This window comes from Cetorhinus maximus, chromosome 16 (assembly GCF_964194155.1).
Source record: "Cetorhinus maximus chromosome 16, sCetMax3.hap1.1, whole genome shotgun sequence".
NCBI lineage: Eukaryota > Metazoa > Chordata > Chondrichthyes > Lamniformes > Cetorhinidae > Cetorhinus > Cetorhinus maximus.
In genome coordinates this window covers 16,391,986-16,413,024 of record NC_135894.1, presented here as the reverse complement: position 1 = coordinate 16,413,024, position 21,039 = coordinate 16,391,986, and positions in this window count along the sequence as shown.

Sequence of the window (21,039 nt, the reverse complement as noted above, 5' to 3'; positions counted from 1 at the left end):
TTTCTTAAGAAATTCTGGAATTCCATCTGTTGTTCGGTGAAATATCTCGGACCAGTCGTGTTTTATCTTCTGTATCCAATCTCAACCTAAAAGGCTGGGTCCCTCCCCTTTTATGATTATCACAGGCAGTTGGGCTGTCTGTCCCTTGTAACAGACTGGGACAGTGGCAATGCCCTTGACTTGAATTGATTCTCCCATCTGACTTCTTAACTTGGTGGTTGTCCGCTCCAGGTTTATTGGCTGTCTTCCTTCATTAAGATGCCTGAAAGTTTGCTCTCTAACCACCATGGTTGAGGCACGAGTATCCGCTTCTATACGCAGTGGCTTCTCATTTACTTGTACTGTCACCATAACAGGCTCAGTTTTCACAGCCGTACACATCAGTATCAGCAGCTTCAGCCTTTGCTGTACCTGTTAACTCCATCATGTTTGTTTGCTGTCTTGCAAGTTGCTTCATCTTTGTTCGGCATTGCCTAACCATGTGTCCCTTCTGATGACAATAATGACATTCTGCCCCTCTGAATTTACAGGTATCTGCTCCGTGGTCACCTCCACATCGATAGCAATTTTATCTTGAAGTTGTTGATGAAGTGCTTCTGTTAGGCCTCTTAATGTTTCTCATAGTGAACATTGAATTGCGCTTTAACTCTGCAGGTCTGGTTTTCGCACCACACTTGAAGGCAGGTTCCCACCCCACATGGAGTACGGCGCCATTATCCATGTGTTGCAAAGCCTGTGAGCCTCTCGCAGCACTTTCCATGGCGAGGGAGATTTCTAGGGGGTGCTTAAAGACGATATCGACTTCGGCAAGCAAGCGGCGCTGTATGGGATCGCCCTTGACTCCACATAACAGTCGGGTGACTTCAACAAAAAAACTTTGAAACAAAATTGTTGTTTACAGCTTCTTTATTTGTCCAAGTGGATTTCCTTGTATTTATTATTACCATGTGTATTCCAAACTGCTGATTTGTGTACATAATTTTGAAACCCATTCTTGAAAACTCAGTGGGGAAGAAACATCAGACAGTGAGAAAAAGCAGTTCAGGGATGTTGGGACCGGAGTCACCTATGGATCAGACCAAGTAATGATGGATGCTTCCCGTCTATAAAGAACATTAGTGAATCAGGCAGGTTTTTGGATCAATCCAACAGCTCTGTGGCCACTCTTACTGAGGCTAGGACTATAAAACTCAGCTCCTTAGAGCCCGGTTTTTTTGTTGCTGCAAGAGCAGTTCTGGTTCCAAAATGGCACCCAGTTTGTGGGAGCGACTCCTGTTGTGAGCAGCACCAGATACTAATTTGCTGAAGGCGTTATCAGGGAGTATCTGACAGAAGTCTGCAGGGTAGCCAGATTGTGACATCAGTCAGGTATAACACTGATTTGAGGCCGATGCTGCCATTTTGAAGCACAACCCTCTGCAGTGACCTCTTGTAACCTTGCACAGCTGCACAGATGTTCAGCAACAGGAAGGATCTGCCCCCATCCCCACCCAGTGCTATTTAAAGGGACCATCAATACTATCAGGTTAGTTGCTGATTAATTTTTACTGGCTCTTGCTGCCATTGTAGAAGTGTTTGCAGATTCCTAGAGTTGTTTCAGATTACTACGTGGAATCTCTTGTAGGACTTTATCTTGACGTCAAGGATTCTGCACACGCCATTTACTCCCAGACTTTGCTGCAGTAGTTTGTATCCCCCCGAGACTAAAGCGTGACAGGGAGAATAAGTAGAGGAGGACTAAGAGCAGAGCAAGCAGCTGGAAGAGGGAGGAGGAGGAGGGAAAATGGTTCTCAGAAGGAGGTCATGCCTTCCCAGTTTGCAAACTTTAACCTTTAATGCATTTGATGGTAAAATAGTGGTGCACGGTGGGGCGGCGGGGGAGAGGTTGTCTGGGCGGACGGTGGAATGGTAGGGGGGCAGTGTCTGGGTGAACAACATTACAGGGGGGGTCTGGGTGGATAGTGGGGTATGTTCAGGTGGACAGCGTTGGGCTCGGGGTGGACAGTGAGGGGGGCTCGGGGTGGACAGCGGTGGGGTCGAGGTGGCCGGTGGAGATACGGGGGTTGGGGGGGGGGAGGAGGTGGTGGGGAATAGTGGGGGGATCGGGTGGACGGTGGGGCATTGGGGGATAGCTGGGCCGGATCTCAGTGGTGGGGGTTGGGTGATGGTGGGGGAGGTTCAGGCAACAACATTGTAAGCAATTAGTCTGAAGTTGAAGTATCCTCTGTAACTGCTGGACAGAAAGCCAGAAGCTGCTCGGAGATGTGTTGTCTGATGAAGTAAGGGCACAATCCCACACATGGAGCCATTGAATGGTTCCTGAGTGAATGGCAGTGCATGTTTACCATGTCAATGTAAATGTGAAGGTTATTTACCTGCAATTATGTGTAAGGAGCTTCATAATAAATTAGTGCATGTGGCTAAGAATGTTGCTGTGTTCAGACCTGTTGCTAGTCAGTGATATCTACTGGACAAGACTGTTCAGGATGTTGTTTTCCATTTCTCAACATGTGAGCTTGCCTTCCACTTACCCAGGCTACTCTCAGCCTCGAACGGTCTAGAACCTGAGCAGTTTCAACAATCTTCAGCCAGAAGTGCCAAGTGGATGACCCATCTTGGCCTCCTCTGGAGGTCCCCAGCATCACAGATGTCAGTCTTCAGCCAATTCGATTCACTCCAAGTGATATCAAGAAACGGCTGAAGGCATTGGGTACAGCAAAGGCTATGGGCCCTGGCAATAGTACTGAAGACCTGTGCTCTAGAACATGCAGCGCCCCTCGCCAAGCTGTTCCAGTACAGCTACAACACTTGCATTTACCCAGCTATGTGGCATCAAGGAGTCCTTGCAAAACTGGGGTCAATGGGAATCAGGGGGATAACTCTCCGCTGGTTGGAATCATACCTAGCACAAAGGTAGATGGTTGTGGTTGATGGAGGTCAGTCATCACAGCTCCAGGACATCACCGCAGGAATTCGTCAGGGTAGTGTCCTCAGCCCAACCATCTTCAGCTGCTTCATCAATGACCTTCCCCCCATCATAAGGTCAGGAGTGGGGCTAGTGATTGTACAATGTTCAGCACCATTTGCGACTCCTCAGATACTGAAGCAGTCCATGTCCAAATGCAGCAAGACCTGGACAATTTCCAGGCTTGGGCTGACAAGTGGCAAGTAACATTCACGCCACACAAATGTCAGGCAATGACCATCCCTAAAAAGAGAATCTAACCACCGTCCCTTGACATTCAATGGCATTACCATTGCTGAATCCCCCACTATCAACATCCTTGGAGTTACCATTGACCAGGAACTGAACTGGACTAGCCATATAAATACTGTGGTTACAATAGCAGGTCAGAGGCTAGGGCCGGGATTTTTCAGCCCCATTGTGGCGGGACCTGGCGTGGGAGATACGGCAGCCCAGCCAAAAGTTCATTGACTTTCCACGGGACCAGATGATCCCTGCAGCGGCCAGAGCTGGAAAATCTCGCCCAAGTAATCCTGCTGAGAATAACTCACCTCCTGACTCCCCAAACCTGTCCACTTACAAGGCACAAGTCAGGAGTGTGATGAAATAATCTCCACTTTCCTGGATGAGTGCAGCTCCCACAACACTCCAGAAGCTTGACACCATCCAGGACAAAGCAGCCAGCTTGATTGGCACCCCTTCCACAAACATTCACTCCTGCACCACCCACACACAGTAGCAGCAGTGTGTGTACAATCTACAAGATGCACTGCAGGAATTCACCAAGGCTCCTTAGACAGCACCTTCCAAACCCACGACCACTACCATCTAGAAGGACAAGGGCAGCAGATACATGGGGAACACCACCCCCTGGAAGTTCCACTCCAAGTAACTCACCATCCTGACTTGGAAATATATCGCCGTTCCTTCATTGTTGCTGGGTCAAAATCCTGGAACTCCTTTCCTAACAGCACTGAGAGTGTACCTACACCACATAGACTGCAGAGGTTCAAGAAGGCAGCTCACCACCGCCTTCTCAAGGGCAATTAGGGATGGGCAATAAATGCTGGCCTAGCCAGCGATGCCCACATGCAATTAATGAATAAAAAACTCACTGCCATTGCTCTCATTTTAATCAGCAAGACAGAATTGTAGCTGACCTTCCTTTAATGTATCCAAGGTGGGGGGTTTGGGGAGTGGGCTGGGGGCATGTTATTGCGAACAGTACCGCACTGAGCCATTGTGTTTAAGGCCAGCTTATCTCCATCCCCTTTATCGACTGTAAGCTGTTTTGAGAAGTGTGCGAAGAGTGTCATTACAAACTTGTGCTGAATGATTATGCAAAATGAATTTGTAGCGCATTCAATCTCCTTCAGAATTCCAATGCTTCCCAGACGATTTTATTAAAAGGCATTATGAATGGCAGAAAAAAAATGTTGCTTCAGACTTTATATATTCACAATATCTGAATCCAATGACAGTGCTTCAAATGAGCAATGTCCATTAACTGCTCTCTCTGAGAGCTGTCATTATGAAGAGCTCCAGATAGTTTTGGAATTTTGAAAGAGTTAATCATTTTAACATTTGTTTTTGCTTAAGCAATAATGTCTTCCATCTTCACCATCACACGAGACCTGGGCTACATGTCGAGCAGCTGAGATTAATACCAGTCAACAGTCTGCTGGAGGAATTCTGAGCTGTGGGGGTGGGTGGTGAGGGTACTGTGACAATAAGGGAGACTCCATTCTGACTCCAATGTTCAGTCTATGTTTAAGGCCTCCTTAGCCCTGTGCATTTGGTCCAAAATTTAACAATTTTAAATGTCTTACTGTCACTCCTGACTCAGCACATGTCTGAGTGCCACTCCACAGACTGCAGCGTAGTGTCTAGGTTGATAGCCCAGCCAGTATTGAGGGGGCAGGCACTGCGCTGTCAGCTGCCATCTTTTGGGGTGAAACAATAAACAGATGCCCTGTCAACCCTTTCAGTTCGGAATAAAAGAACCACGGGCACTATTTTGGAGAAGAGCCGGGAGGGGGTTCTCAGGTATCCTGGTCAATACTTATCCCTCAATCAACATCATTAAAATGGATTATCTGGTCATTATCATATTGCTGTTTATTGGAACTTGCTGTGTGCAAACTGACCGCCACATTTCCTACATTACAACAGTGATTACACTTCTAAAATACTTAATTGGATGGGCTTTGGATATCCTGAAGTTGTGATAGGCGCCACATAAATGCAAGTTCTTTTTTTTGTCTTTCTTTGCTCCAATTTCAATTGACTATTACTCAGTGAACCATTAACCATCCTTCTAACATTGTGCTTTTACTGCAGAACTGTCGAACCGTACAGCTCAGAAGGGGCCCTTGATGCCCATTGTGTTTGTGTAGGCCTTTCGCTAATGCAATCCAAAACCATCCCCCCCACAAAGGCCTTCACCATCATCTGCTTCAAATATTTACTGCTCTGAGCAGCCCATTCATGAATAGAAATTATCCATAAATTGCATATGTCTTAAGTATAGTAGATTAAAATCAGGGGGTAATGAGGAGAATGTTTTTACACAGTGGGTTATAATGAACTGGAATGTACTGCCTGACAGGATAGTGGAAGCAGATTCAATAGTAAAGTTCAAAAAGGGAATTGGATAATTAATTGAAAAGGAAACATTTGCAGAGAAAGAACGTGGTGTGGGTGGGGTGGGGGGGAGGGGGTGGTGGGGGTAGTGGACTAATTGGATAGCCCGTTCAAAGAGTCAGCACAGGCGTGATGGGCCGAATGGCCTCCTGCTGTGCTGAGGAAACTATGAAAACATCTGCCTTCAATCAGAGATTTTCTAACATGGTTGGGGGTTGGGTGGGGTTTAAGGGTAAAATCCCAGTAAACTTCAGCCTAGTTAATCGATAAGCTGAAATTCTGCTGCCGAATGATTCCCCTCTATTCTGGTGGTGACATTTCAGGCCGTTTTGAATGGATCTCCGAGCAGTTCCTTGGGAGTGGAATTATTTTGTGCAGCACTGTCTCGAGCGGTGCCAGGGATGCCTCGTGCTGTTTCAATGGTGTGGCCTGCACTGCTGGCTGCACCCGGTAGACCCAACGTGGCGCTGCGGCAGCTGTACGCGTACTTTTGCATCCCTCGCGTCCACTGGGAAGCTTTGAGTTAACTATCCTGATATCACACAAACTACCCAGCTAACGCAATGTCAGGATTCCAAATTTGGGCAACGCTTGCTCTGGCAACCAATTTGCACATTAGTCTTGGAAAAGCAAGCATCGTTGGGAAAGATGGGGAGAAAGCGGGAGCAGGCTATTGAGTTGGATGATCAGCCATGATCATAATGAATGGGGGAGCAGGCTCAAAGGGCCGAATGGCCTACTCCTGCTCCTAGTTTCTATGTTTCTATAAGAGTGCAATTTGTGCATTCTTCCCTCCCTTTTTATTACTTGTACATTATAAAATAGTTAGTTATCTTTTGCCCTAGCTTCCACAGTAGCTTTGCAGAATGTGACTGAGGTGCAAGTATTTCCCTCAACAAAATTGTCATGTTCTCAGTTATTTGAATGAGTAGAAAAGCTAGTTTTTCCCTGTTATTTCCTAGTTCTTGCTGAGGTGTAGTCCAACCCAGGCACAAATCCTTGCATCAAGGCTTTACATGTCCGACTCTCAAACAGGTGGTCGCTTTGCAGAAAAAAAATGAAAAAAAAACTTAATTTTCCTCAGTGTTCTGGCCAACATTCAATCCTCAAACAACGTTTAAAACTGGTTACCTGGGGTGGAATTTTTCCACTCTGGAGACTTAAGTGCGGTGGGAGGAGGGAAAGGTGGTGTGCATCCCGCTGGCCAGCGTGGGAGGTATCAGTGCCAGATCGCCCGCTTTCTACCCCATTATGTATGCATGAAAGAGCAGCCCATTGTATCCCGTGGCTGGGCAAGCTAGGTTTTTTTCCGCCCCACCATTACCTCACCGGGTCCTGTTTCTGGGAGGTGTATTTTAATGGCACCAACACACGCATTCAATCTCTGCAGCCCAGGACTTGTCATGGCGGGGCAGCAGAATGGTCCCCACAAGAGACAAAACATGAGCGCCAAAGTTCAGCGACAAGCTACTGGCGGCACTCTTCCAGGCAGTCGAGGACCCGTGGGAGATCCTTTACCCTGTGATGGGAGCCAGAAGTCCACCAACCTCATCACCACAGCTTGGGAGGAGCTCGGCAGGGTGGTCAGCACTTGCGCTTCTCAGAAGACTGCCTTTCTCCAGTGCAGGAAGAAGCTGAATGATCTCATCCGCTCCGCCAGGGTAAGTCGACCTTCTCCTCAGTCTCAACTCACACTCTCACAAAGCCTACAGGGATTTGCAGGGTTACATTCCACAGGAATCTCACACGCTGTCAGCACAAGGGACATGGCCACTGATACTCTCACACACATTTTTACACCTTCGTCTTTTGTCACATTCTGCACAAGTCACACCTTCATCCCTTACAGCTAAATTGGCTTAGTTGTAGGAGGCAGAGGGTGATGACAGAAGGATGCTTTAGTGACTGGAAGCCAGTGTCTAATGGCGTACCACAGGGATCTTGCTCGGTCCCCTATTATTTGTCATTTATATAAATGACATAGATGACTACGTGGGGGGTAGGATTAGTAAGTTTGCGGATGACACAAAGATTGGCCGGGTGGTTAACAGTGAGGTTGAGTGTCTTGGGCTACAGGAAAATATAGATGGTATGGTCAAATGGGCAGATAAGTGGCAAATTGAATTTAACCCTGAAAAGTGTGAGGTGATACACTTTGGAAGGAGTAATTTGGCAAGGAAATATTCAACGAACTGCATAGCACTAGGAAGTTCTGAGGAACAAAGGGACCTTGGCGTGTGTGTCCATAGATCTCTGAAGGCAGAGGGGCATGTTAGTGGAGTGGTGAAAAAGGCATATGGGACACTTGTCTTTATCAATCGAGGCATAGATTACAAAAGTAGGGAGGTCATGTTGGAGTTGTATAGAAACTTGGTGAGGCCACAGCTGGAGTACTGTGTGCAGTTCTGGTCACCACATTATAGGAAGGATGTGATTGCACTGGAGGGGGTGCAGAGGAGATTCACCAGAGTGTTGCCTGGGATGAAACATTTAAGTTATGAAGAGAGTTTGGATAACTTGGGTTGTTTTCGTTGGAGCAGAGAAGACTGAGGGGGAGACCTGATCGAGGTGTACAAGATTATGAGGGGCATGGACAGGTTGGATAGGGAGCAGCTGCTCCCCTTAGTTGAAAGGTCAGTCACAAGGGGGCATAAGTTCAAGGTGAGGGGCAGGAGGTTTGGGGGGATGTGAGGAAAAACTTTTTTACCCAGAGGGTGGTGATGGTCTGGAATGCGCTGCCTGGGAGGGTGGTGGAGGCGGGTTGCCTCACATCCTTTAAAAAGTACCTGGATGAGCACTTGGCACATCATAACATTCAAGGCTATGGGCCAAGTGCTGGTAAATGGGATTAGGTAGGTAGGTCAGGTGTTTCTCACATGTCGGGGCAGACTCGATGGGCTGAAGGGCCTCTTCTACACTGTGATTCTGTGATTCTGTGTGATGGGTCCATTCAGCACACACACAGAAGGCAGGCATGCTTATCATCTTTGGCATCTGCCCTGTTCAGTCTGTCCATCTGTTTTTATGCAGGAAAAGATCACCCACAACAACATGGAGAGATCCCAGGCTGGAGGGGACATGTAGGAGCTCAGGCCACTGCCCCCCACCCCCATTGAGGAGCAGGCAGCAGTACTGGCCAGTGAGGACCAGGACTGTTCCTGCGCCAAAAGTGAGATAGGCGTCTCCCAACAAGCCAGTGAGGCCCCACCCATTAGTCTTCACCCACCTGCCGAAATTGTGAGTGCTCTTTAATATAGGCGACTATCCGGCCAATCACTAATTATCTCTTCTATCTGTTACAGCCACCAGCAAGAAAAGCAGGAGGCACATAGCCCATCAGCCCCAGCCTCAGACTACCTCAGATGAGCATCCTGAGGTCCGGCTAGATGTGAAGCTGTCACTGTGTTTACCTGCACCCTCCACCAGCACAGAGACACACACCTCGGTGGGACCTAGTTTTAGAGCAGGCTTGGGGACACCATCTGGTGAGCAGAGTACAGATTCCGGTCCACAGCAGGCGGAGGTGGTGACAGCCAGGATCACTGACACTCGGAGGACTGCAGGAGGCCAGGCTCCTACTGAGTCTGAGTCCAATGATGAGCCTCTGGAATTGGCCCTCAGAGAAATGTTGTAACTCCAAAGACTGGCAGGGACACAGCAGGCGGGGTTGTCAGAGACTGTCACCAGATTAGAACGGAGGATGGAGGAGTCTGTCCACGTTCTGTTTGATGTCATGGCGCCAACATGCCCACGCATTGAGGTCACCATTGAGAGGGTGGCGACCCGCCATGGAGACCTTGGTCTAGCAGTTTGTACCGGATAGGTGCTCGGACCTGCACTCCACATCGCTATAGCCATGAGTGGGATGCGTCCGTGGCTATGCGAGAGGGGGACGGGGCACCTCGATCTCCCTCCAGGAGCCCCTTCTTCTCAAGGAGTCAGAGAGCCACAGGGAGGAGGAGCGTGAGCCGGACACCCCAGGTCAATCCACCCAAGCCTCTCCTCGGCTCTCCAGTCGCCCCCCAGTCCCCTCTGCCTGTCACCCCAGCAACTCCAGCTGCTCGGGCCAAGGAGGGTGCACCTGCCCCACAGCAGGAGACCCAAGGTAGGCAGGGTCTCTCCAGGCCTCAGCCCTCCACAGGACGTGTGCCAAGGTCATCACAAACAACAGGGCATAGTAGTCAGCAGGCTGCCTCCACCACTGCTGAGGATGTTTGGGAAGCACCTAGACGTAGCAGTAGGGCACAAAAAATTAAGAAATATTGAGAGCACAAAGGTGGCATGGATGTTCACTCACTGTACTTTGCACTTCTGTAAATATATTTTGCTTATCTGAAATTCTCATCCAGTGAATGTCTCTTCTATCTGATGCAATGCTCCACGGTCCTACAAGTGTATTAGGTGATCCCCCCTCCTCACTTATCTCCGATCATGTGCCTCAGGCCTATGGTGTCTCGCACACTCTCAGTACAGTGAGTCTCCTTTCTGGCCCCAGCAGCAACATGAGCAAAGTCTCTTGCTCTATCAACATGGTGGTTGGGTCATGCTTATCCTAGACTTGCCTCAGAGCATCATATCATGTGGCCTCATAAGTATAGATTTTGCAGTTATGTTTATTCTCCTGATGCTGCTGAACTGAAGCCTGGCCTATGTGAATCTTATAGGATTTAATGACGACCTGCACTGGAGTCTAACTCAGTGCATCTTTCAATGGCCTCCATGTAACGTCTGTCAGGCTTGAGTGTGGATTACATTTCAAGGAATAGTCAGGGACCTTAGCTGCTCATGATGGCCTGGAGCATGATGATGTGACTGCGCGTACAGCTAGACATCACCCCTATAGTACTTCCCATTCTCCACCTGCATGATGCAGAGCTATGGACCGAGCTAGCATTTGGTGACTCCTGAAATGTCTGCCATTCGGCAACAGCTATGTGAGATCAGAGATGTGCGTCTAGGCTCTTGATGCCGGGCTATTAAATGGGAAGATGCCACTTTGGATTGGACAGTCTGGCTATCGTGACTTGATGGAATCCCTGAGCCAGATCTCCGATGGGCAATCGGCATAGTTATCTGATCGTCACAATGTCATGAGTGTGCCAGGTTTCCCTGAGTCTATCTGAAACTGCTGGAATGAAAATGAGGAGGCTTCAAATGGGATCAGAGTGAAGCTCCCCTACACCTGATGTGTGCTCTTTATTATCAGTGAAGTTACTAAGTAATGCCTAAATGCAGTGGCAACATTTTCCAGCCCACAGATTCCAAGGCAAAGCTGGACGTGAACTTGGGAAGCTCCAGGTGAAGGCTGGGTCATTAGTAATGTCAATGATCAGACGAAGGTGCTGCTGGAGCTCTCTCTGTGCACACAAAGGTGACCGGACTCACAGGCTCACATCCTTGGCTGAGAGTGTCCTAAAGAACGGTCATGCTGGGGAATCAGTATGAGGATGAGGCCAGAACATTATTCTTGCATAAGGGATGGCCTGTGGAGAGATGCCGCAGTCCAGATTCAGAGCAGACCTTAGACAGTTAAGTGAGAACCAGTGACAGATGATTGTCCTCCTTGAGGCACTTTGCAATGTTGCAGGCATACTGCCACGAGTGCTCTGAGGTTTGCAGAGCTGCTCCTGCCTCTTGAAGGCTGCCATAGCTAGTGAAATGTTGGCCTGATGCTTGAAAAGACTGCAGCATTTCAAATTTCTTCACAGTGCACGCTGGTGGAGTTCTTATCTCATAACAGAATGGTCACATGCTCCAGAGACGGCCTAGCCTTCCAAGGATGAGGCCATCTTAACACAAGATTGTGACTACTCATTCTGAGATTGGAGTCCTTCATTGAGATGCTGAGGACAGCAAAGAGGGTGTTAATGTCGAGCCCGTATGGAGGGCGGAGGTGAAAGCGTCTCGTATGAGCTAGTTGTCATCATTGTCCTGGAACCTTCTGTTATAAAGATCTCACGGGGCGTGTCTGCCGTCTGGCCCGTGCTATGGCCTCTTTCCTGGAGCCCTTATCGAGCTCATTCCTCTCAACTTCCTCCTTATTGGAAGAGACGTGCAGCCCCTCCATCTCTCCATCTGGCAACTCACCCCCCTTTTGGAACGCTAGGTTGTGTGGGGTGCAGCAAAGCATGATATTGCAGGACACCCTCTGGGGAAAGTACTGGAGAGCGCCGCCTGATCAGTGCAGACATCTGAAACGCATCTTGAACATGCCAATGGTCTGCTCAATCAAAGAGTGTGTTGCAGAATGAGCTGCATTGCACCTCTTCTCTGAAGCACTCTGTGACTGCTGAAAGGGCGTCATTAGCCACGTCTTTTGTGGGTGGCCTTTGTCACTGATGAGCCAACTCTGAATGCGCTGAGGGCCCTCGAACATCTGCGGCACCTGTCAGTAACTCAAGATGTAAGAGTTGTATGAGTTCCTAGGGTATCTCGCACAGAACTGCATAATCTGCTTTTGGTGGTTACAGATCAGCTTCACATTGAGAGAGTGGGGCCCTTTTCTATTGATGAATCATAGTGGCTGCTGCCAAGGAGCTCTTAAGGCCACGTGTGCAGTCGATGACACCTTGCACCTGTAGGAAGCTGGTGATTGTTGCAAATCCCACTGTTCTGGCAGTGACTGACTCCATCCAGGGAAAGCTGGACGCAATTGTGTGCCTTACTGAATAGGGTGTCAGTAACTGCTCGGATGCATTTATGAGCAGAAGATTGTGTTATTCTGCAGAGGTCCCTGGTGGAGCCCTGGACTGAGCCACTTGTGAAAAAGTTAACTGCTGTGGTCAGCTTTAGAGCCACTGGCAATGGATGACCACCCAGGATGTGCAGCGTCAGATCCTCCTGAAGAATCTGGCAGATGTGAGCTACCACATCCCTTGACAAGTGAAAGTGTCTATGACGCTGTCTCTTGCTCATCTGCAAGTAGGAGAGGCATCTTTGGTACGGCCTGGGTGGTGCCAAATGCCTCCGTGGAATTGGTCTCTCCTCCTTGGCTGCTGGGTTTTCATGGGGCCCTGCTGGCCCATGTTCCGCCTCAGGCTCTTCCCTTTGCCCTGCCTGGTGGTGATGGGTCTCTCTCCTCCTCAGTTGCATGAGAGCCATGAGAAAGGCAGCGTTGCCCGCTGCCTCCATTCTGCACTCCTCCTTGTCTGTGCAGGAAAACTGAACAGAGACGTGATTGAACATAACCCCGCAATGATCACCTTCCATGCCAAGCTAGGGAGTCATTGTGAAGCCCTTGGGCTGCCCTCAGTCCAGGAATTCCATCCCCAGATCCTCCCTTGCAGCTGTCGCACTGGATCACTGGAAGCTGAACCCCATCTTCAACCCCCACCCCCAAACTCCCCAGATACCCCAGGCATGACAGTGCTTTCACAGAGGAGGTGGGATCTGGATGAGTACAGCCAGGCGCTATGAGCCTCAGTCAGGGCTCTGTCAGGCTGCCTCCTTTGGAGTGGACTAGAGCCCAGCCTTGCACTAGTGTGATGACTGTAATCGTGTAGGCTTGTAAAACCTTTCAGATGCGATGTGCAGAGGTCTTTGGAGCTTTTTGCGTCCGTACTTTAGCTGTTGCCCTTTACAGCTGGATCCTTGTGACCTTTGTGCATTCCGATGAGAGGGAGAAATGGCCATTCAAACCCAATCAACATTTGACCCCAGGCCGCTATGGATTCTCGCAAGAACACCCCCATGAGTTAAAGTGCCCAAATTCTTCAACTGGTATTTGAATATTTCTAACATGTCTCAGTTGAGCCTTGCTCTCCATGTCCTGAAGTGGAAATTTATTAGGGTGCCCCATTAATTGGCCTCAAAGCGCAGTAGTCGACTCCTCCCACAAGCCCTCAGACTCCTTCCCTGGCGATTTTTGTCCTAGGTTATTTTTCAACTTCGTCATTCCATCGGCTGTCGAAATGGTGCTGCTCTGGTTCTACTGTGAGACCAGGTTTCAACACCCCCTCCCTCCTCCCCCTCCCCACTCTGTGACCATCCAAGTCCCTCTTATCATCCTGGAAGAGCATTATTTGCAAGCTTCCCACACTCCGATCACAATCCTTCCTCTTCCCTCTAATCCTGGAGCCCACCGTAATTCCTGTAGATATTCTTGTCCTCCCCCTGTACCGTTTTCCATGGTTGTCCCCGTGCCCCATGTCGACCTGATCCCACCCCACATCTTGAGGCTCTACGCACAGGAACCTAGTGAGAACTCCCACATGAGACCATTGAGTTTTCAGTTCCCCAGATACAGGCTGCAGATGCCTCCCCTGACTGTGACTGTGCCCAATACAGCCCAATACGAAGCCAGCAGCACCCAGGACACAAATGTGAGAGGGACTGGCCACTCTCTGCACACCATGCTGTCCATGAATGACACAGGATGGACAGGCCTTCCCCCCCCGGACCAGGACAGGACATGCGTGCCAGACACAGCCTTGTCGCATGGTGCGCAATGGTCCAGGACTGTCTCTGCTTTCTGGCCCCAATTACACGGTGCGCACTGCCCCAGGTCTTCATTATAACCACCACCACCACCACACAACCCCCCAAGTCATGTGTCTCTGTCCGTTCCCTCCCTGGCTCTGGGCAACCCACCTACCCCCGACTCATCACCACCCCCCAGTCAAGCGTGTACCTTCCAGACCCCACCCCCTTGCCTTCCTGTTGGTATTGCCTAAACACAGAGTCAGAGTAGCCGCGAACGCAGCGCAGACAAAGGTAGTCGATTGCTGCACATGCAAACCTCAAGGTTGTGAGTGAAGTGAGTTTGGCAGGTGAGCGTCAGTTATATCTGGTTATGGTTCACGATGGTCTAATTGGCCGACGGCGTGATCATTGGATTTAAGTGGAGTGTGCTTCTGGCAAACTGGGTTTTTAATGAGCATTCGTGAGATGTAAATACGGTTCCTGACATGGCGCGGTGGGCAACCCGAGAGTCAGGAGGGGAAAATTACAATCCATTTTTACGCTGGCAGGAAACTGACTTTTGGCCACGCACCAAATTTTCCGGTCCCAGCTGCCATATTGCCCACTGCTGGCAGGACTGGAAAATCCCGCCCCTGGTCTTTCATCTCATGGCTGTCCAGACGCAAATTGGTCACCATATTTCCTACATTATAGCAGCGACCACACTTCAAACATATTTCGTTGGCTGTAACATGCTTTGGGACATTCTAAGGCTGTGAAAAGCACTATAGAAATGCAAGTCCTTTATGTTTGTTCTTTATTGGGTACTTGTTCGTCAATGGATGCTTTGCAAATCATTTCCATTTAGTGATTCAGATATCTGATCGGTTGATTAACAGATCAGTGGCTGTTTGTGCCTGTTATATTTTTTGTTTGCCCTCATCACAGCAGTTTGTCCTGGTGGGCTGGGCTTGTGATGATTTAGAGATATGACAATTCCGACGTGTGGGATGTGATGCTTCTGGTTGCAACATGTTGATATTTTTGAGGAGCATTTCCAGGTATGATGGGATGGCAATAAAATAGATTCAGGAGTCATCATAATAGATATTTATAGGTGTTAAACATGTATTTTCCCAGTTTCCACAATGGCTAGATGTGTAGCCACACCCTATAAGGTGATATTGAACCATAAGGATCAGGACGGTCCTGGGCCTGATGTCTGCTCCATGCTGAGGTACCTGATCTCACACAAGGAGGCAAGTCCTGTTGTCTGCCCTTTCATCCAGCCAGGTGGCAAATTAACCAGAGTTTCCACTTCTGATTCCTACTCTGTGGCTTCTTCTGGAAGAACAATGTAGATTCTGAAGGAGAAGGGGCCAAACTTACCTGGGATAGAATCCCACAGTCGTATAGTTTGCCTAAGGCCGCAGATAAGGAAAGACCAGTTGTGTGAAGTCTTGAGCCTCATTGGATTCTATCCCTGAATGTTAGCTCCTTCAGTAGGAGAGGAAAGTACATAAAGGGATCTCCTAATAGGGTTGCCAACTGTGATTAAATGTATTCCTGGAGGTTTCATCACTTGACTTGCCTCATGCTCCTTCAGCCAACACATCCATTCTTGTGATGCACTGCCTTCCTCCTGTTGTGAGGGTTTGTTCTGTCCCTCACAAAGAGGGCTGGAGTGTGGTTGGACATTGAATGTGTATTAACAACTCATTGTTATCTACATTTCCAAGGTACAGCTCTCACTCGGTACTATCCCCATGTTAGCTTCTGCTAGTCTCTACTGTACTCAGTCCACTACCACGTGAATCTCTAAATCATACTCTGGGCTGTACTGTTCTCTAGTTCCACATTAACCATTGCTATATCAAACGCCTTTATACTACACCTGCACCACATGGAAAGCAAACAGATTCATTGCCGAATCGGATGATGCTTGACTGTAGCTAAACAGCATTTACCCCCTCACCCGCTCCGCCCGCCCCCTTTTCAACATTTGTACGTTGGGTAAAGGGAAATGATTAAAGAAAATTAAAACAAAAATCCTTTATTTTTTATGGCCCTATGATTTTTCTCCAGGATTGCACACAGTGGTGTCCTGGAGAGTGATCTGCAATTCCTGGAGATGCCACACTAATCCTGGGGTGGTTGGCAACCATAGCCCACTGAGGGAGAGGAAGTTTGCTTTTGTTAAAAAAAACTCCTTTAATATGCATTTTGAATATTTTTGCTGGTTTGAATTCATTGAGAAGCCCAAATATAAGCTAAAAAGAGTGGAGAGAATTCTGATAGTTTCTTGCTCCTAGCTGGGCTGTGTTGGACTCTCAATCAAAGACCAAATTCAAATTCCAACCTTCCAAGCTGAATATAGGGGCACTGAAATTAACGGTAGCAGTAGTAACCCAATGAAGGGTGTTACAGACCAAAGAGGGATTAATTTAAACAGCCCTGGTTTCTTCTCTACTACCCATCCATAAACAGAAAGGTGTTTTTGATTTCTGATTTCCCCCTTTATAAATGGTGGTGTGTTTTCCCCCAACCCTTCAGTTTTGGAGTGATCCAATCCACACACCAAACTTGAGGTAAGGTAAAATAAGAGGGGTAGTTTATTTTACACACACACAAAACACGGGAAGGGGTTTTGTACCATCTGCCCCTTTTTTGCATTCATACAATAAAAGAGGCATAAGAGGAAAGAAAAGGGTACAGGGCAAAACCATGATAAAAATTAGAGTTATGGTTTTGTGAGTCTAGACTCCAGAATCAGAAGTCTGGTGACATGTTCTTTCAGAGGTTAGCAGGCTGAAACTGTTGCAGGGTGATCCGACTTCACAGCAATGAGGACTTCCATGGTGGGATAGAGCACATAGAGATGAATTAGTCTTGAAGGCACAGATACAGAAGTTCCTATGTTCCAGTAGTTCACAGTGTAGATGAGAGTCAGGCATTTCATCTGGACAGAGCTCTTTCTGCTGCTACCCGTTAGATGGTAAGATGATAGTCTGCCTGGGTTCAGTTCCACACGGCAGTATTACAGGTTCCAGCCGCTTATGGGAGGTCATGTGACATATAAAAACAAAAACAAAAATACCTGGAAAATCTCAGCAGGTCTGGCAGCATCGGTGGAGAAGAGAACAGTTGACGTTTCGAATCCTCATGACCCTTCAACAGAACTAAGTAAAAATAGGAAAGGGGTGAAATATAAGCATGTGACATACCTCCCACTTCTCCCAGGGCTCAATCAAAGAATGCATTTTCCCAGGTCTGGAATCTTGAGGTGTTTAAAAGAGGAGTCAGGGTCCCTTTTATCCTTTGCAGACATACTGTCTCCATTGGCCAGGGCTCTGCCTTAGAAATGTAAAGGTGGTTTCTTTGGAATTTGATTGTCGGCAGTCACAGAGGGCATTAGCACCTCTTTAAAGATAACGAGGTTCCTGCTGGTTTCTGAAGGTTAGAAATTCATCTGGTATGAGTCATGGCTAGTCAGGGTAAAGCACTGTCCACTTTTAAAATAAAAAATCAGATAATAATTTTATAGAGTAGCCAGGTTGATGTGGATATCTGTACACATTTTGCTTCTGTCTTCTGGACGGGGCACGGGGCAATTTATTTAAATACGCTTTAAAATATATCACCTGAATATTATTGTAAGCAATACTGACAGTTAAAAACATGTGTAATATTTTATTGTATGTTTTGCCCCTTTAGTTGTGACCATTTGCTGCTGATTTCACCAGGGCCATGGGAAAGGGCTCATGTTTCGGAGGAAACCCGAGAGCCTCAGCTGCAATCTGGTTCCTCCTCTTCAGGCTGTGCAGACTTCAGTATCCCAAGAGAACTATTTGTTTACCAGACTTCCTCAGACTTTGAGCACTGCCCAGATCCATTCCAAGCACTGCCCTCTATTTTAGAATAGTACACCACCATGGTTCAGCTGCAACAACACCGAACCATAGTTTGATGAGAAATTACCAACAGGCACATTTTAACAGAACGTAAACTTCCCTCATGGTGACAGTTATCACATGGGATCCATCTCTCTGCCAAATGTTATTACAGTCCCTGTCTTCATGTTAATGTCAGAGGGTAAAACTGCAACAGGTTTATCAAAAGTGTCGCATTAACAAGAAACAGCCCCCACGGTTTATGAAGTCTGATCATCTTTCATTAAAAATATTCCTGGGGCAATTTTAATGTGGTTTCCTTGGGTTTCAGTGGCTCAGTGATGGATTGTAGTCTGGTCTGAGCTCGTCTCCCAGTCGAAATGGTCATCATCATTAGAGACAACGAGAGATGGAACGGGAAAAGGAGGCCAAGTGGATTCCAATCCCGTGGTAACTCCAACTGACCAATTTGAGTAAACCAGGATTGTCAACTCATCCCCTTTAAACAGACACCTCAAAACAGTAAACAATAAACAATGGGTGGAATTGTCCCAGATTCGCACTAAGTTTGGTCGAAGGCAGGAAAGAGGACGTTTTATCTGCCGGCCACAATGGTGGCTTTTCACGCCGCATCGTCCCAGTCCGCCTCATTAATTCCGCATTCCCGGGAAACACTCTGTTTCGATGGTGGGAAGGCTCTCATTTGCCCGCCATGCCATCACCTCGCCGCGTCATCACGCCGGGCACCATATTTAACGTGCAGCTGTGAGCGCACCTCTCAGTGTTTCCAGCCCAAGACTGCTGCAAATAAGACATGGCCCTGAAAGGCAAGAGGACTGCAGCCTGCCCGGTTTAATGACGCTTCCCTTGAGCACCTTTTGGATGCAATGGAGGCTCGCCATGATGTCCTTTACCCCCACTCTAGCTGCAGGATGGGCAGCAACTTCACTAATCCAGCATGGGAGACAGTGGCTCTTCTCATCGCGCTCAACTCTCACACTCACAAACCCACCACACATCCACAAGGCCCTCACTCACTGCCAGTGCAAGGGACATCACCATTCACTCTCTCACACACACCATCATTGTCCTCATCCTGTCTGTGGGACCACTCACCACCCACACATGCCAGGCATACTTAGCATCTGGCCTGGCAGGCATCCTGCTTACACTCTCTCCATCTCTATTCATGCAGGACAGATTGTCAGGCTGAGGTGTGATAGAGCCGGCATGCCAATGCAGCAAGGTCAACACAGGTAAGATGGCGGCTGCCATGGAGACATTGCAGGAGTGACGCCCCGGACCATTGCGGACGCCATAGTTGGGCCTTCAACAGTGTGTATGCGAGAGGGGTGCAGGGCAGTTCGATCTCACTCCAGCTACCCCTTCTCCTCAAGGAGTCAGCCAGGGGCCCTTGGGCACCTATAGGGAGGGGCATAGCAGGTGCACACCCTGGGGCTATCCACCCAGGTGAGTCTGGGAGCATCTGGATCCCCTCTTCCTGTGACCCCACAGCTCCAGCTCCACAGGTCAAGGAGGGTGCCACTGCCACACAGCAGGAGCCTGAAACCAGGTCTCGGCCCGCCAGATGATGCCCACCAAGGCCATCACAGGCAGGGCATAGCCGTCAGCAGGCTGCCTCCACCTCCGCTGTGGATGTCCAGGGAGCACCAAGACATAGCGGCAGGGTTAGGAAAGCTGAGAAGATGTAACTTTTTTGACCCAACCAAATAAACTAAATTAGCAAAATCAGGGACAAATTAATAGGCAGCCCCTTAAAGGGAAACAGCAAAAACAAAAGACAAAACACAAAGGAAACTTACAAACATTAAATCAAAATGTGATTAAAGGGGTCGATAAAACACCCCACGGTGCCCACCGGACATGGAAAGCCTCCATGGTGCCAGCAGACACCGTCTGCTCCCTCTCCAGGGACACCCGGCCGCGAACGTAGCCATGGAAGAGGGACAGAGAGACGGGTGGGATGACCCTCTCGATCGCCCGCTGCCTGGACCTGTTAATGGCCAACTTGGCCAGGCCCAGGAGCAGGTTCACGAGGAGGTCCTCCTCCTTTCCAGCCCCATTCTGCACCGGGTGTCCGTAGATCAGGAGCGTGGGGCTGAAGTGCAAACAAAACAACAGTAAAAGGTTTTTCAAGAAACTAAAAAGGGGGTGTAGCCGACAACAACCAACATACACGTGGTCCACAGACTCCACAAGACCGCAAAAAACGCAGGCATCTTGGGAGTCCGTGAACCGACACATCCTGTGGTTGTAGGGGGCTGCTGTGTGCAACATCCTTCACCCCAGGTCCCCACTGGAAAGGGGGAGGACTCCAGTGTAGAGATCCCCCACTGGGGACCTCCTCCACCAGACGGCAACAAAGCACACCAGGGTGTGCCCAGGCGGTGGGCGAGGGCAAGGAAGTGAAGGGTGTGCAGCAGCAGCCCATACAGAAACGCCTCCGCACCGTGATAAAGGACATCGAGGGCATTTCCGCGAGGCAACTCAGGTTGTGGGGCACCGGCTCCCGAGGGAGGGTCCAGGGCTTGGGGCCAATGTGGTACTCCCGGACGGAAGACAACCGCACACCTCGAGTCCCAGTGTGATGCGGGGTCAAGAATGACCGTACAAAGGTCTTGAATGGCACTGGCCGCGAGCTGGATGTCCACTGACGTGTGATGTTCCAGCTCCTGTGAAATCATCCAGCCCACTCCTCCGCCACCCAGCACGTCCCCGATCCTGGTCACCCGGGCAGCCACAGCCCTCCTCTCCGCCAGCCACTGAAAAGGACGGAGGGGCAGATTCCTGAGCGGTAAGACAGCACTTGGAGCAGTCCTGTCCAGCGCCACAGGCGAGTGGTGACTTTAGCCTCCAACTCCTGCCAGTTCGCTGGCCAGGGTTCCTCAGCAGAGCAGAGTTGGGCCTCCAGGTAGAGGAGGCAGGTCCTGCTACAGGTGAAAGGCCTGAGCTCCTCGGGTAGGGGATCCATCTGCCACGGGCCGACCAGGAGTCCAGAACACTTGCCCCAGTTGATCCTGGCAGAAGATGCGGCAGAGTAGACCTCCTGGCACTCACACATCCTCCACAGGTCAGCCGGGTCAGTGAACGTGAGGAGCACGTCATCAGCCGAGAGGACCA